This window comes from Lichenostomus cassidix, chromosome Z, assembly GCF_008360975.1.
Source record: "Lichenostomus cassidix isolate B80296 chromosome Z, HeHo_3.0, whole genome shotgun sequence".
NCBI classification, from domain to species: domain Eukaryota; kingdom Metazoa; phylum Chordata; class Aves; order Passeriformes; family Meliphagidae; genus Lichenostomus; species Lichenostomus cassidix.
The window spans coordinates 34,569,406-34,583,672 of NC_139511.1; the positions used below are offsets into that span (position 1 = coordinate 34,569,406).

Here is a 14,267-nt window from a genome sequence, read left to right on the forward strand (position 1 = left end):
TAAAATTGTCCAGTCTGGTTGATAATTGGATCTACATATTCTCTTTGTTTTCTCTTGCCCAATCTTGTTAAAGAAATGAAAATTTATTTTCCCCTGATACTGTGTTTCAGTGTAAACCACTTGTGGTTGGACTAGATAAAATCTATTAAATGACAGGCAATCTGATCCTTGTTTTGGTGGATCTGAAAGTGTTTTTCACTTAATATGATAAACTTTAAAGACGTAATTTATATGTAATTACAAGATGTGCTTTTAGTGCATTTATGAGTCCTGAAGATAAATCTTTTGCCAGTCACCCTGCTCTCAGGAGGTCTCCAGGATTCCAGCACCAAGAGTTTGAGAGGCCATGACATGAGATTGATCACCAATCTTTTTGTTTACTTAAGTACTGAGAGGAAGCTAATATAACCCACAACTGAGTTAACATGTTTTTCTTCTTCCCCTGGATTCTGGCATTACTTTTCTTTCCTATGGACTTCTAAAAACCATGACTGACAGCATTTTACAGAGGTGTAAGGCTTTATGGAGGTGAAAATTGGCCAGTCAGAAATACCTGCTCCTCCTTATGGATTGCAGGGAGATTCACAAACTAAGCAGCAGGATAGAGACAAATAGTTTATTGCAGTTTAGTGAAAATTAAGTCCTAAATTCCTAGATAATCCTTTTCTGCTGAAGGCAAAATTTTTATCCTTCATAAGGGCAAACTCCTTCCTCAAGCTTGCAGGCAAGGCGTGTTTGAGCTAAGAGGCAATTGGCATTGGTATCTAGAGAAACATTAGAAAGTATTTTTCGTGCACAACTATTTACTGAGATTTACAAGTGCTCTTCTCTTTCTCCAGGTTCATTAATTAATTGATTAATTAATTGTAAAATGGGCAGATTGAATGGCAATAAACTATGGGTGCAAGGAAAAGCCTTAAACTAATACAAAGTGCATAGGTTGGATTTATTCCTGTTAATATCTCCTTTGTTTATGAAATTAGTATTTATTGATTTATTTATTTGAATCATAAGGTGGCTTGCAGAAATACAATATTCCCCTCAAATAAAAAGGCAGTTGTTGCAAGTGTTTCTCTTGTACTGTACTTGTTAAATAAAGTTAAGGGAATAGAAAATATGCCAGGGAGTCTGAGGACATAAATGAAGACAAAAAACCAAGTTTTTTTGTTTTTCATCATAACATGTTACGATGCAAATGTGGGTATGTCTGATATCTGCAAAATAACAGACCCTTCAATGTCTTGTTTAGACTTGTTTAAATCTTAAGTATAAAGATTTATGTTATATAATTGAAATTAAGGGTATATTTTTGACACAGAAAGTCTTCCATGTAAAACAACTCTGTAAATATAATTATGACATCAGTGTTTCCCCATTTAATTTTTAATCTATACGGTAAACCTGCAAATCAACAGTAGGATTCTGTCTTCACATTTATCAAGATTTGTGTGTTACGATAGTGTCAAGGAATCAAACTGAGAAGTATCAGGGGACTAATCTGTTCAAGACAGCAAGAATATCTTCACTTGGCTCCAAAGGAGAGCATTTTTGAAGAGAGCTGGTTTCAAGATACCACTTCACCTCTGCATGGCATGTAGAAAAAGGATATGGCTCAGGATACAAAGCAAGGCCCTTTTTTCATCACCTCTTGCAATATCTTGCCAGAATATCTGTCTCAACACCACTGAATTTGTGGTGTTGAGTTATTGAAGCAAGGTAAAAAGCATGTAGGGATTCATTACTTCTCTTCTTTTGATTCCATAAGCAATGGACAAAACCCATGAACTGATCTAGCCCTGTTTAATGTATGCTATGAAATAACAGTTTGTCATAGTCTTTTGTTTATTTGATTGCTTTTGTAATATGAAACTCACTAGCTAAGACAAAATGAAATATCAGTTGATAATTAGCTTACAAGAGACATTCCAAGCACGGCAAAAGTGTCTGGGTGCTCAGACAGTTTCCTTCCACATGCCAGTAAAGTCTCAGTGATGGCCATTATTCTGCACTTAAAGAAGCTCAAAACTCAAGTGTATACCAAAACTATTCCCCAGTAAGCATCTGTTTTGCTCAACTGCCACTGTAGATCGTATATGTCTGGAAGTGTAAAAAATATTTAGGCTCTATGGTTGAGACATCCTAATTTCAAAGGATACTATAAATATTAGGCATCCAGGATCAAAAGTCCCATGAAAAATACCAATACTGAGAGGACACCCATGAGAAATTAGGTATGTGGACATTCTTGAACTGCATGGTTTTTGACCGTTCTCATGCATAAACAATCTTACAACCTATTAATTTATAAAATTTTAAAACTCTATATTTCCTTTTGCACTAAAATGTTAATAAAACTATTATTCTATGATTATATGCTTCTATAACATTGAGATCTTGCAAAACAAACTTCAAGTGGTATTTGACAGCTATTGTAAGTGTGAATTTGCAACAAATACAAATAGATAACATATAAACGATAAAAATAATACCGTGGCTAGTTTTTGGTGGACATCTTGAATGTGACATTTGAATTACATGTCTGGTATTGTTAGAATAATTAATTTTGAGTTGCCGGTGGCAAATGCTACAGTAGGAACATCATTAATTTACAGGTGGAACACCTAGGAAGACATTTATGCTAAATAAAAATACATTTAGGGTTGCTGGCTGCTGGGAAAAAGAACTAAAAACCTAAAAACTGTGGTTATGTTTAAAATTAAATGAAAATCTGAGACAAATGGGGGGAAAAAAGAATTAGGTAGCCCACCTCAATTGAAACTTCAGAGAGAATACAAACTTTGGAGAGATTTGAGACAGGATTCACCCATTTATACTGTTAATGGACACTATGCTGTGATGAAAATGTGTGGGCCTCAGCCTGACCCTTTGAATCTTGGACTTATGGAAGAGAAGAATGCTTGAAAATATAGTACCCATCAAAGCAAAGAAAAGTTGTAAGGAAAACAACTTTTGAAGACTAGGCACTCTTTGGAAGCATTTTGTCACAACTTGAAAGATAGTTCATAGTGTAGATAGCAAGAGCAGACACTCTTTTGTATTTTCACAAAGCTAAAGGTGTATGTCTGCAGAAGTGTGTGATAATGTGTGTATTCTGTCGAGACTGAGTATTAGAAAACTGGATGAAGGATTTTCATACTGAGACATGTCTTGTTTGAGGGCTTGATCACATTCATGGAGAATGTAACTACACTCCTTTTGTATAATCATTATTTGAATCCTTTTCTGCCATTGTTAGTGCCTGGATGTCACACAGTATATGGCAGTAGAATTTTCATGTATTCAGCTGTGAGAACAAAGTGATGTTTTCCACAGGTAATGCTGCTTAATCTGCGCAGAGATATAAGTCCAATGGCAGCTGCCTGGCTGGAAACTTTGTGGTGGGTGGTGGTGTTGAAATGGCCCCCTAAAGGTTTATGACAGGTAGACAAGTGCCAGTGATCATTTAAGATGATATTAGTGTCACCTGAATCAGACTGAAAACAGGGCTTTTCAACAGAAGAATTTGACCCAATCCCTTCTTCAGTTTATGGAATAAGTTAAACTCTTTCTGAATGCAGTTTGTTTCATCTCTTTTAGAACTCCATTTTAAAATTGGATAAATTGTCTGCTGAAGAGGGGTCTTTTTCTTCATTGACTAGAGACTAGATGATGAATGTGGACTAGACATTGAAGTTTTAGATGATTAGTAGTGCGGCAAATCTGGTTAGCCACAGGCTCTTATTTTACATAAGAGGCAGGTCTAACCTGAGCACAGGAAAGATTGAGGGGAATTTAGGAATCAGGGGTGGTCACTGGTTGCCTCTCTCATTTCTTTTGCTAAATGAATCTTAGTAGAAGACAGGATTTGTCTCCATCTGTGATAAACTTGCTATTCTACATAATCTACTAATTTACTGTAGTCTGTGCAAACTATTCCTTGTCACCAGGCAGCAAGATATTTAAGTTCAATAGGTAGTTAAGCAACTTGCAGTTAAAACTAGTCTCAAAAGTGTGCATATATCAAAACATTTCCACTGCTACTCTTGCTATTTTACTCAGCTTTATGTTGTGTAAAAATCATTTACAGTGTACCTTTTGTCTAAATTACTTTAATGGGCTGTAAGTCCAGATTGCATGTAGTAGTATTCAGTATAGCATGATAGGTGCATTAAAACTCCAGAGAAAAATATAGACTATTTAAGATTATAGTGTCAAGAAGTATATTTCATACTATTTGGTAAATAATGTGTTGTCTTGCAATTATGGTGTGTATCCTATTATGTGTGTAAAAGGCAGAAGTAATTTCATACCCCACAACTAAACTTTATGTACTCCTGCTTTGGAACAGATCTGATAGAATTTTGTTTATTACTGGTTTCACAAACGGTAGGTGTTTTAAAATTTGCAATCTGATTATGAATTTGTTTCCTTAGCTATATGAAACGTTCTAACATAGACTGCAGTGGTGTCTGTTCACTGCACTTTCCTCTTTTTTATCCCATCTCTTATTTTTCCTCCTATGTAGCTAATTTCACACCCTGCCTCTGTGAAAAAATTGGTGGGCTGGACTAGCTGGTCCAAGGGCACTAACAGAGGAGTAGGAAGACTATACATATTCTGAGAATCTTGATGGAGCAAGAGAGGGGTTAAGAAAGGGGCAAAGGAAATATATATTTTTTTTTTTTTTGTAAAGGAAATAAGAGTTTGAAACCAGTAATTGTCTTTTTAATTTTCTTTTTTTACCTTACCATTGTACTGAGAATGATTATGAACTGAAGATCACAACTTCAGGTGCCTTACCATATGTCTGTCTTAAATCACAAAACTACTTTAAAAACAGACTCTTGATAAGACAATTATAGATTTGACCTTGTGATATTGACCTTGTGATATCACTGATGTGATGTTTCTTTGTCTTATATGTTTTAAGTGGTTTAACTTATTTGGGGAATACTATTGGGGAATTGTCATCAAGTGTCATGGGTAATCTTTCAATTTATTTTCCCTCAGGAAGAAGGATTTTGGAAGTTCCCTTCTTTCCCACTTCCAGAGAATATGGAAGAGATGGAGGGAGAGAATGAGAGCCCCATTGTGCTGCTTAGGTTTAGGTAAGCAGTGGTTTGGTGTTTTTTTCCAGTAGCATAAGTAAAGCATGGCAGGTAGAGTAGTCTGGTAAGGGGGAGTGTATTTCCAATTAGTCTGACATGGAAAACACCTTGTTTAGTAATTTTTAGTGTACAAGGAATATGCAAACTCCAAAATTTTCAGTAAGGATAAGAAACATACCTAGAAGCACAACAGGATACATGCTTAAAACTGCTCACTGGAAAGCTGTAGTATTACTTCTTGTCCACTAAATTAAGCTCTGTGCTCTTCTGATGCCATGTAAATTAAGTACTGTGAAGTGACTCTTCCCACTCTTTCCCATGTCATGCATTTTACCCCTGTCCTTGCATTTCTTTTATATCTTTACAGAAGGATATGGGCTTCCAGTGCTATATATTATTACAAATATAAGTGATGCTTGGAGCGGACAAATTCCCTGTCAGAGTTCTGAAGCAGCAATTATACCCATACTACAAAAGGATTTCTCATTAAAAAAAAATGAAAAAGAAGAAACCATATTTATTATAAGTCTCTGTCCACTCTCCTCAGGTCATGGCTGAGCATATGCAATTTTGTCTTTGTACAACCCACCCATATGAAAAATTTCAGTCAGTTTTTAGGCTGCATCAGAACATTCAGATTATTTTGCTTATGCTTGAATTGGATCAAATATGTGTTACATAAATAACACATTTTGAATGAACATCCAGTCACTTCTGTTGCCTTTCAGTTTGATAATTTCTAAAATTGCACTTTAAGACTTTTGGTGTTGAAAAAAGATAATATGAGAGACCAAAATAACAGAATTTTCCATCTAAGTCCATCCAGATATATCAGGATTTTGGACTTCTTTGAATCTGGACTCCAAATCTGAAATTCAGCTTGATTTCTAGGTTTGCATGTGTATTTTTCCCCCCTTTCTTTACTTTTATCTCAAAAAACCATTATTCTTGCTTTTTGCAGTGTGAGAGAATGTACTGTTTTTCTGGTTTAACCCTCGAACCCAACCATCACAAACCCTTATTTTTTTTTTTTTGTTTCTTGGGAAGAGGAAGTCCATCCTTTACATTTCTGTGAGATCTGTATCAGTTTCAAAGACCTTTTATACTGAGAGTCTGTAGGCACAAGACATGAAAGAAAATAGACTATTGTATTAGACTATTGCATTATATTTCTTTCAATAAATTTTGGCAAGGTTTCCATGAAGTGTGAAAACAGGGAGTTAGTTATAGTCAGAACATTTTTATACCTGACAAGGCCATTTCCCTCATCCCCACTGTTAGTGTGATTGTTTGATTGTTTAATGATATTCCTTCTCCTGGTGGGAAAGTCCTTTCTCAGACTTCTGTAAGAAGAAAAATATGCACACATGCATACAGATTTGCATATATGCAGGCAAATATCTTTAGGGCAGATGTCACGAAGACAGGCCCAGACTCTTTTACATGGTGGCCAGCAACGGGACCAGGTGTAATGGTCACAAATTAAACTCAAGTAGTTTCATTTGAATATATGGAGAAATTTCCTTAAATGGAGGGTGACTGAGCACTGGCACAGGTTACTCAGAAAGGCTGTGGAGTTTCCTTCTCTAGAGATATTCAAAACCCACAAGGGTGTGATCCTATGCAACCTTCTCTAGGTGAGCTTGCCTTATCAGCTGGGTTGGACTAGATGAGCTCCACAGCTCCCTTCCAACCCCAACCATTCTGTGATTCTGTGATTCTGTGAAAATGGTCTAGAGTCTGATGGAAGATATATTCTTCAGACAGGTAGGGCTTCTGGTATTAACCTTGTAGGATGCAAATGTTTTGGAGTGTTAGAAACACCTTTAAAGATAGAGAACGAGGGAGCTACATAAACTTTCATTCAAATAAGCAGCTAACCCTCTGAGTAAAGCAATGATCTAAGCCAAATTTTCTTTAAAGTGCCTAAAAATGGATTTGTGACTAGTTATGTGGGAGAAATCCTGCGTGACAGATGATAATTTCCTGGATGGAAATGATTTTGCTGATATGGCATTGTGTGAATGGCAACAATTAGTGTGGTATTTAGTGACCTGGTCAAGAACTTGTTAATTTTTGAAGTCCAGTTCAGTGCATATTTAAGTTCACTTAGCTGAGAAAGCTTGTAGGGCTCTTTCAGTGTTGCATTAATGTTTCTGTAGGAGTTAAACAGAAAGTTTAGAGCAAAAAGGAATCTCGTATCCCCAGAACTGCAAAGAGTAATTTATCTTTTGCATAGAGTGTTTTAATCTCTTGCATTGAAATGGGGACTGTGTAGGAAGTAAAGGAACACTGATCTTGTCTCTAAGGGAAATTACATACTTCCATTTCTTTATAATAGGAATAACGACATTGCAGAAGTGTGTTCTGTAATTACAATGGAAATTCTACATCATGTATTACTCACATGTTCTAAAACAGCCTATCTAAAGTGTCTGAATAATACTACATCATAACTCAGAAAAAGAAAAAAAGTCCCCAAAACCAACCCCCCCCCCCCAAAAAAAACCTCTACCAAAATGTTTCCACACTTGGGTTAGTTTAAAGGGTCTAAGTGCAGACAGCAAAATTCTAGACAGACAGACCCTATTTATCAATTTCTGTCAATAAGCTACTGGGCAATAGAAGACACACACTCATCTTTCTAGCTACAAAATAATGAAGGGATTTTCATTCAATTGTGCTTTAGAGCTAAACCCAGAAGCACCTTTCATCTAAATGACAGAGTTAAAAAATTCTGATTAATGTTAATTCTGAGACTCCAGATGCCCAGACTAAAGGTAATAATGGATCTCACATTTTATTATTTTATTTTATTTTATTTTATTTATTTTATTTTATTTTATTTTATTTTGTTTTATTTTATTTTATTTTTAATTCTTTTTAGAAGCACAAGAAGCATGAACTGTCAAAAAATATTTAGAGAAAAGTTCATATCACAGAAGGCACTAAACTTGACTGCAACTAATTTAACAAAGGAACAAATTTTAAAATCTGTGGGTAATCTCTACAGATTTTGTATAATTATAAAAAGTTGCAGGAGATAAAAATTAAGAGATAACGGTGGGTGACCAGAGACCTCTGATTAACTCATTAGTCATGGAAGTCAAGCACCTGTGTTTTGCAGCTGTCATGCTGATTTCTTCCCTTAATTCAAGATAAAACCTTTGCAAATGTCTTTAGGAAGACATTTGTGACTGTGACTGGTTTTCAGAAGTCCTGGCTAAAAATTAGGAATTTTTTTAAAATGGGAGTTGTAGATATTAAGACAGTCTCTCTTACTTGTAGAACTGCCAGAGCATAGCTCTACTGAAAAGCATAGAGCTGAGATTAAAACATTCCCTTAAAATTTGTGTATTGAAAAAAATTCAGACAGGATTAAAGACATAGAATGAGCTTTTTTAATGAAGTCCATTGTGAGTTTACTGAAGTGTTTTTCAGTTGACTGTTAGAGTTCATTCATGCTGAAGTAATCAGAATGTTAATACAAATTTGCTACGACCTTTTTATAATTAAATTAATGACTAAACTTCTAAAATACTTTAAAAATAAAAAATACTTAAAATAAAATGACTCAGTGCAATATTTCTGTAAGCAATGCTGTCTCTCCCACCTCCACATGAAATTAAAGAAAAGTTTAGATAAACCTGAGGTTTGATGAATTTTATTTGATTAAATTAACAGTAAAAAGCACGCCAGACATTTCCTAAAATTGGGAAGATTTAAAATAGTATTATTTAAACACATGAGAATAATACTTAAAATACTTTTTGCTAAGTAAGAAGTCTTTGTTTAAATGGTACTCTAAAATTTGTAAACAGCCTTATCACTTTTCAGTTTGCTTTAATGCAATGAATATGAAACCCTTCCTACTGTAACTTACAGCTGGATAAATAAGCTGGTACATACATAGGACACTTCCAGTTAAAAACTTACTTAAGCAGAGATGATGAATGACATCATCATGCCAATATTTTCTGTGGGCTTACAGCTGAGTACCACTCTGTGATTCTTGGAGCATTAGAAATAAATTTGATAGATTCTGAGGCCCAGGAAGGAATCTGGATACAACTGTAGTGACTAGATCATGGTTCAATATTATGTTTCTATTCACCCTTTGCTTCAAGAAAGTCTGTGTTAGATATATATGCTCCTTGAGAAATGGCTTGGAGCTACCAAAGACATAGCAATACAAAAAGAATACCTGAAAACAAGTGGTGCATAGCCTAGGAGAGAGAGATGGTCCTGAAATAACAAAATGTTTAAGACTAAGTAGTTTAATGCCTAAAATGGCATTCAGATTTCACTAAATAAGAAAACAACTGAATAAATTTGATCTTGTATGTGTTGGTTTTCCTTAGCCCAGAACATCAGCAAGGTATCTTTAACATCTAAGAGAAATTTAAACCCTTCAAAAGTTGTTGTGGTAGGCCTGAAGAAGTGTCTGAAGGGTTGGAAGAAGACGCACCCCTGTGTTCATGTGTTGGTTTTGCTTAGCCCTGTTTTTGCTAGTGAGTGAGGAGAGGCACAAAGATGGCTCCTATGTGTCCTGTGTGAATGTTCTGGGAATTTTTCACCAAGTCCAGCAGAGCCAATCTCTGACGGCTCTGAAGATGATGGACATGCTGCTGGCCAAGCCTGGGCCAATAAGTGATGTTATGCCTCTGTGAAAACATATTTAAGATGAAATCAAACCAATGTGAGCACACACTTGTTTTTAGCTAGAGGAGGAGGAGGAGGTGAGGACATTTGAGGAAAAACAACACAGAGACACCAAAGCCAGTGGAGAAGGTGGGGGAGGAGGTGCTCCAGGCACCAGAGCTGAAAACCCTCTGCTAGCTGTGGTGAAGGCCATGGGGGGAGCAGAAGGTCCCCCTGCAGCCCATGGAGTCCACAGGGGTGCAGAGATCCACCCACAGCCCGTGGGGAGCTGCCCACGTAAGAGGAGCAGGTGGATGCCTGGAGGAAGCTGTGATCCAGTGGTAGTTTCATACAGAGAGTTAAAGTTGCAAAGGCCTTGCAAGAGAGAGAAAGGCCTTGCCTTGCTCCCGAGATGAAACAGCCTGGCATTGGCTCAGAGTTCTGCACCCTGTGGACAAGAGGAGCTGTGTTGCAGCAGATTCAGGCAAGCTGCTGCTCGTGAGATTGGACCCACAGCAAAGAAGTTCACAGAGGACTGTCTCTTTTGGGAGGGACCCCATGGCAAAGTAGAGGTCTCCTCTCCTTGAGGGACTGACCAAAGAAAAAACCCCTTACCCTGCCCCACCCATGCCGTTGGTTGGAAGGTGGGAGGGGGGTGAGCAGAGAAATGTTGTCTTAAGAGCTTATTTTTACTTCTCATTTTTCCTCCAACTCTGTTAGGTTGATAAATCACTTTGCAACTTTCAGTTTTCATCTTGTTTTACCCTTTCAGTGCATCCTTCCATGGGAGCTTATCTCAACTCATGAGACCTGTGTGTGTGGTGTGTTAGTTTTTTTCCTCTCTTCTGCACAGCTGTGGTAGGAGAGAGCACAGAACTCGGATGTGTCAGTGTCTGGCATTTGGCCACGGTCAAACCACAACATTGTAGAAAAAAGTATTTTGTAGTACCACTAAACAGATTTCTAAGTAACAGCGGACTTCTATGCCATTAGAGGAACTAGGCACTAAAATGTATAGAAGTGGTTTAATTATTAGATTGCTTTTTATATGGCTTATTTAGTGCTTTACATTGCAAAACTGTTTATGGGGAGGTGCCATTCCCTGTAGATTGAGCACACTGTTTACATCAAGTGGTATGCATCTTTCTTTCATGGGCATTCATTTCAAGAATACTTTGTTATATCAGTACTGTGCTTTTCTAATAGCCTTCTTCCATCTCCTACTTAAGTGTTATCCCTAGGATATAATTCAGAATTTAATCCATTGCTTCTGCCACAAGGCATTAAATGAGTTATCTTATTGTTTCGCCTCCCCAAATTTAAAGTAAGAGAAGATAATTACACTGTAAACAGGGAATTTGTTTTAAGGGAATGAAAAGACTTTCTTCGTAGGATGAAAAAATGGATCAATCCAATTATATCTGACCGACGATGAACTTCAGCCTCTACTTAAGAGCTATGGAGACTAGGTAATTATTATTTACAGTTTTTCCTCTTATTTCATGTATCTTTCTTAACACAGAAGCAAGATATGTATAGTTCAGTGAAATATTTCTGACAATTTTTTGTACACGAAGAATAAAGGAAGGTTTGCCTCAAGTTTTTTGACCCATTATTAATTTTGCAGATTTTCAAGTATTCAACATCCCCCCAAGGTAGTCTGCCTTGGGGTTTCAAGTCAGAGGGACTCAGAAGGACACCCAGTGGTGAAAGAAGAAGTTCCTTCTTTCCTGATGGCTTCGAGAATCAATGAGGCAAAGTAAATTTCAGAACTGCAACCATTTTTTTCCCCTCTCTTAATGGTGCTGACTGGCTCCACTGCCATACTTCTTTCCAAGGACAAGCCAAGAATTAGATATGGGTACAATCTGAAGATCAAAACCTTTAGTCTGATACCTTTGAAAGCTAGGCTATACCTTTTTAAGAAATTACAGAAAATACATTTTTTCTGACTTCATTTGGGAAGTTCCCATTTACTTCTTTGGTATAATAATGTCTCTTGAGTCCTGGACTATTGGGATAATGGCTGCAAGTTCCCCACACCCCTTTCTTAACGACTGTACTTGTCACCTATTGTCCTGCCTTCCCTACTCCACATAGTTCTAGCCACGCCCCCAGTTATCCCTATTGGTTCCTGTACCCTAACCCCACGTGGCCCTGGCCACTCCCTCGGGTTTCCCCTATTGGTTCCTGTACTCCTAACTCCGCCCCTGTACCTCCCCTGTACCCAGAGGTCACTGGGCCAGTGTGCTGTCCCTGCCCCTCTCTGTTTCCCTATAAAACCCCTTACCCTCTGCCATCTTGCTGTCTATGCTCCACGTGTGTCTATGCTCCACATGTGGCTGTGCATGTGAGGCCTTCGCCCTCGAGGCATCTCTGCCTCGGGGAGGTCGTTGGCCTCTGCTGCACCATGCGAATAAACATCTTCCATGGATACAACGCATAGACCCTCCTCGCCTCCTTTGTCATCGCCGGTTGTGGAAGCAGACGGACCAGAGCTAGCCTTATGGCTCCCCGGCTGGTGAGAGTGCAGTGTCCAGCCCTGGGACAGAGAGTTTGGAGCACTGAGGCACTGAACCGGGCTGGGTAGAGAAGCTCTAGAGTAAAGTCTGCTGTAACATCCTCCAAAACCGCAACAAATGGCGCCCAACGTGGGGCACGAGCCACCCTGGAAAGCGTCCCCCTGCAGCGGCAACTGCGGCAGGGGAGTAGTCGCATTTGGGAAGCCATTTCCCCGACGAGAAGCTTGCATTCAGCGAGAAGACCGAAGGGGCGGCCGGTAGCCTCTGGAAGAAAGTCGCGCTTTTCAAGGAGGTCGGCTGAACGGCGGTGGACCATCCCGAGTGCTTTTTTTTGATTCTCCGTGCTTGGTAAGCCCTCTGGAAAGCCCCTTGGGAGGGGAGCCGGTGAAGGCCTGGTCGGCTTGGTACGGGGGTGCCTTTTTTCTTTTTAGTTTGTTCTTTTTGCCTCGGGGTGGGTGGAGGGTTAGAGGTGGTATCTTGTCGAGGTGAAGGGAGTCGCGCTCCATGCGAAATCTTGACAAGAAAAAACCCATTTCTAACAAGGAGAGACCTAAGTTTTGTGCCCCCATTTTGGGAGAAGTTTTTCTTATAAAATTAGACATTTTTTATAAGGAGTGGGGAATCAGCTGTTGTGTGAGAAGTTTTTGCGCGCGAGAGATAAAGTAAACTAATCTGTGTTTTGTTTTATTTAGTTATCTGGCAGTAAAAAACCCTTGTTCTCTCCCTAATAAGCATCTTCCCCTGCATGTATCCCCCAACATGGTGCCGGCCATGTGTTAGTGGCACCCCCTCTTCCACCAGCTCGTGCTCCCCCTCTGTCTCTCAGGAGACAGCTGATCGTATGTTTTTCAGCCTCTCCTGTCCCTTTCCCGGGTTAGAACTGGCCACTCTAACTCGAGATCCCTGCTAACCTCCTTTCCTGTGCCCCAAACCTCAGCCGAGCTGACTCCACATGTTTTCCAATATGGCGCCGGCCGCATGGTCAGGCACGCCATGTTGTCTTCTTCCCCTTAAAATTTTCCCGGGCTTGCCGAAGCCCCACCCCCTGCATCCCTCGTGTTCCGTTGTAGCCCCTCCCCCCGCGTCGGTGGGCGCTCCCTTTAGTTACAGATCCCTCCCCATCTGAGTGTTTCTCTTCGGTGCGGGCCCCTCCTCCCATCCTCCCAGGTGTTCCCTCTCAGCCAGAAGCAGCTATAGCCTGGCCAGGAGCGGAGCCGCACCTCCAGTTGCCCGCGGCAAGCTCGGAGGAGCCCGGTGGAGCTGCGCCAGAGCAGTCCCTGAAGCTGTGCTGCCGTCCGGCCGTGCTGGGGCTTAGTGGAACTGTTGCAGACCCGGCAGAGCCACAGCAGGGAAGAGCTGTGTGTCACCCAGCGGAGCTGCGCTGCGTCCAAAGTTTTCTCCCTCTCCTAAGCTGAGAAAGACTTCGGTAACAACGCCGTTGCTGCTGCAAACCCTGCCTTCATCTTAGCAGCCCCAGCAAAAGAAAAACAGACTACAAACATGACTGCAGTCTGAAAATTCAGCCTGTACTGAATTCCAACATCAAAATCAGCCAGCTGCATCATCGTTTTCCCCATACTCACAGCAAAACTAATTTTGTTATTGCTTTACATTATGTTATTTTACCATTTTCCTGTTGTTTAAAAATTTGCTATGAATGTTTTTAGGAAAAGCCTTTCCCTCTTTAATTTAGTAAAAAATGGGGAAATATTGGGATAATGGCTGCAAGTTCCCCACACCCCTTTCTTAACGACTGTACTTGTCACCTATTGTCCTGCCTTCCCTACTCCACATAGTTCTAGCCACGCCCCCAGTTATCCCTATTGGTTCCTGTACCCTAACCCCACGTGGCCCTGGCCACTCCCTCGGGTTTCCCCTATTGGTTCCTGTACTCCTAACTCCGCCCCTGTACCTCCCCTGTACCCAGAGGTCACCGGGCCAGTGTGCTGTCCCTGCCCCTCTCTGTTTCCCTATAAAACCCCTTACCCTCTGCCAT

The 14,267-nt window shown here is 39.6% G+C and overlaps 1 long non-coding RNA gene across 1 annotated transcript; it reads left to right on the top strand.

Annotated features, from left to right (window-relative positions):
- Positions 1-10,519: 10,519 nt before the first annotated feature.
- LOC146424692 (uncharacterized) lies at positions 10,520-11,709 on the top strand. Its single transcript, XR_014846719.1, has 3 exons — positions 10,520-10,634; positions 11,142-11,218; positions 11,377-11,709. It is a non-coding gene; the product is annotated as an uncharacterized LOC146424692 (long non-coding RNA).
- Positions 11,710-14,267: the final 2,558 nt, after the last annotated feature.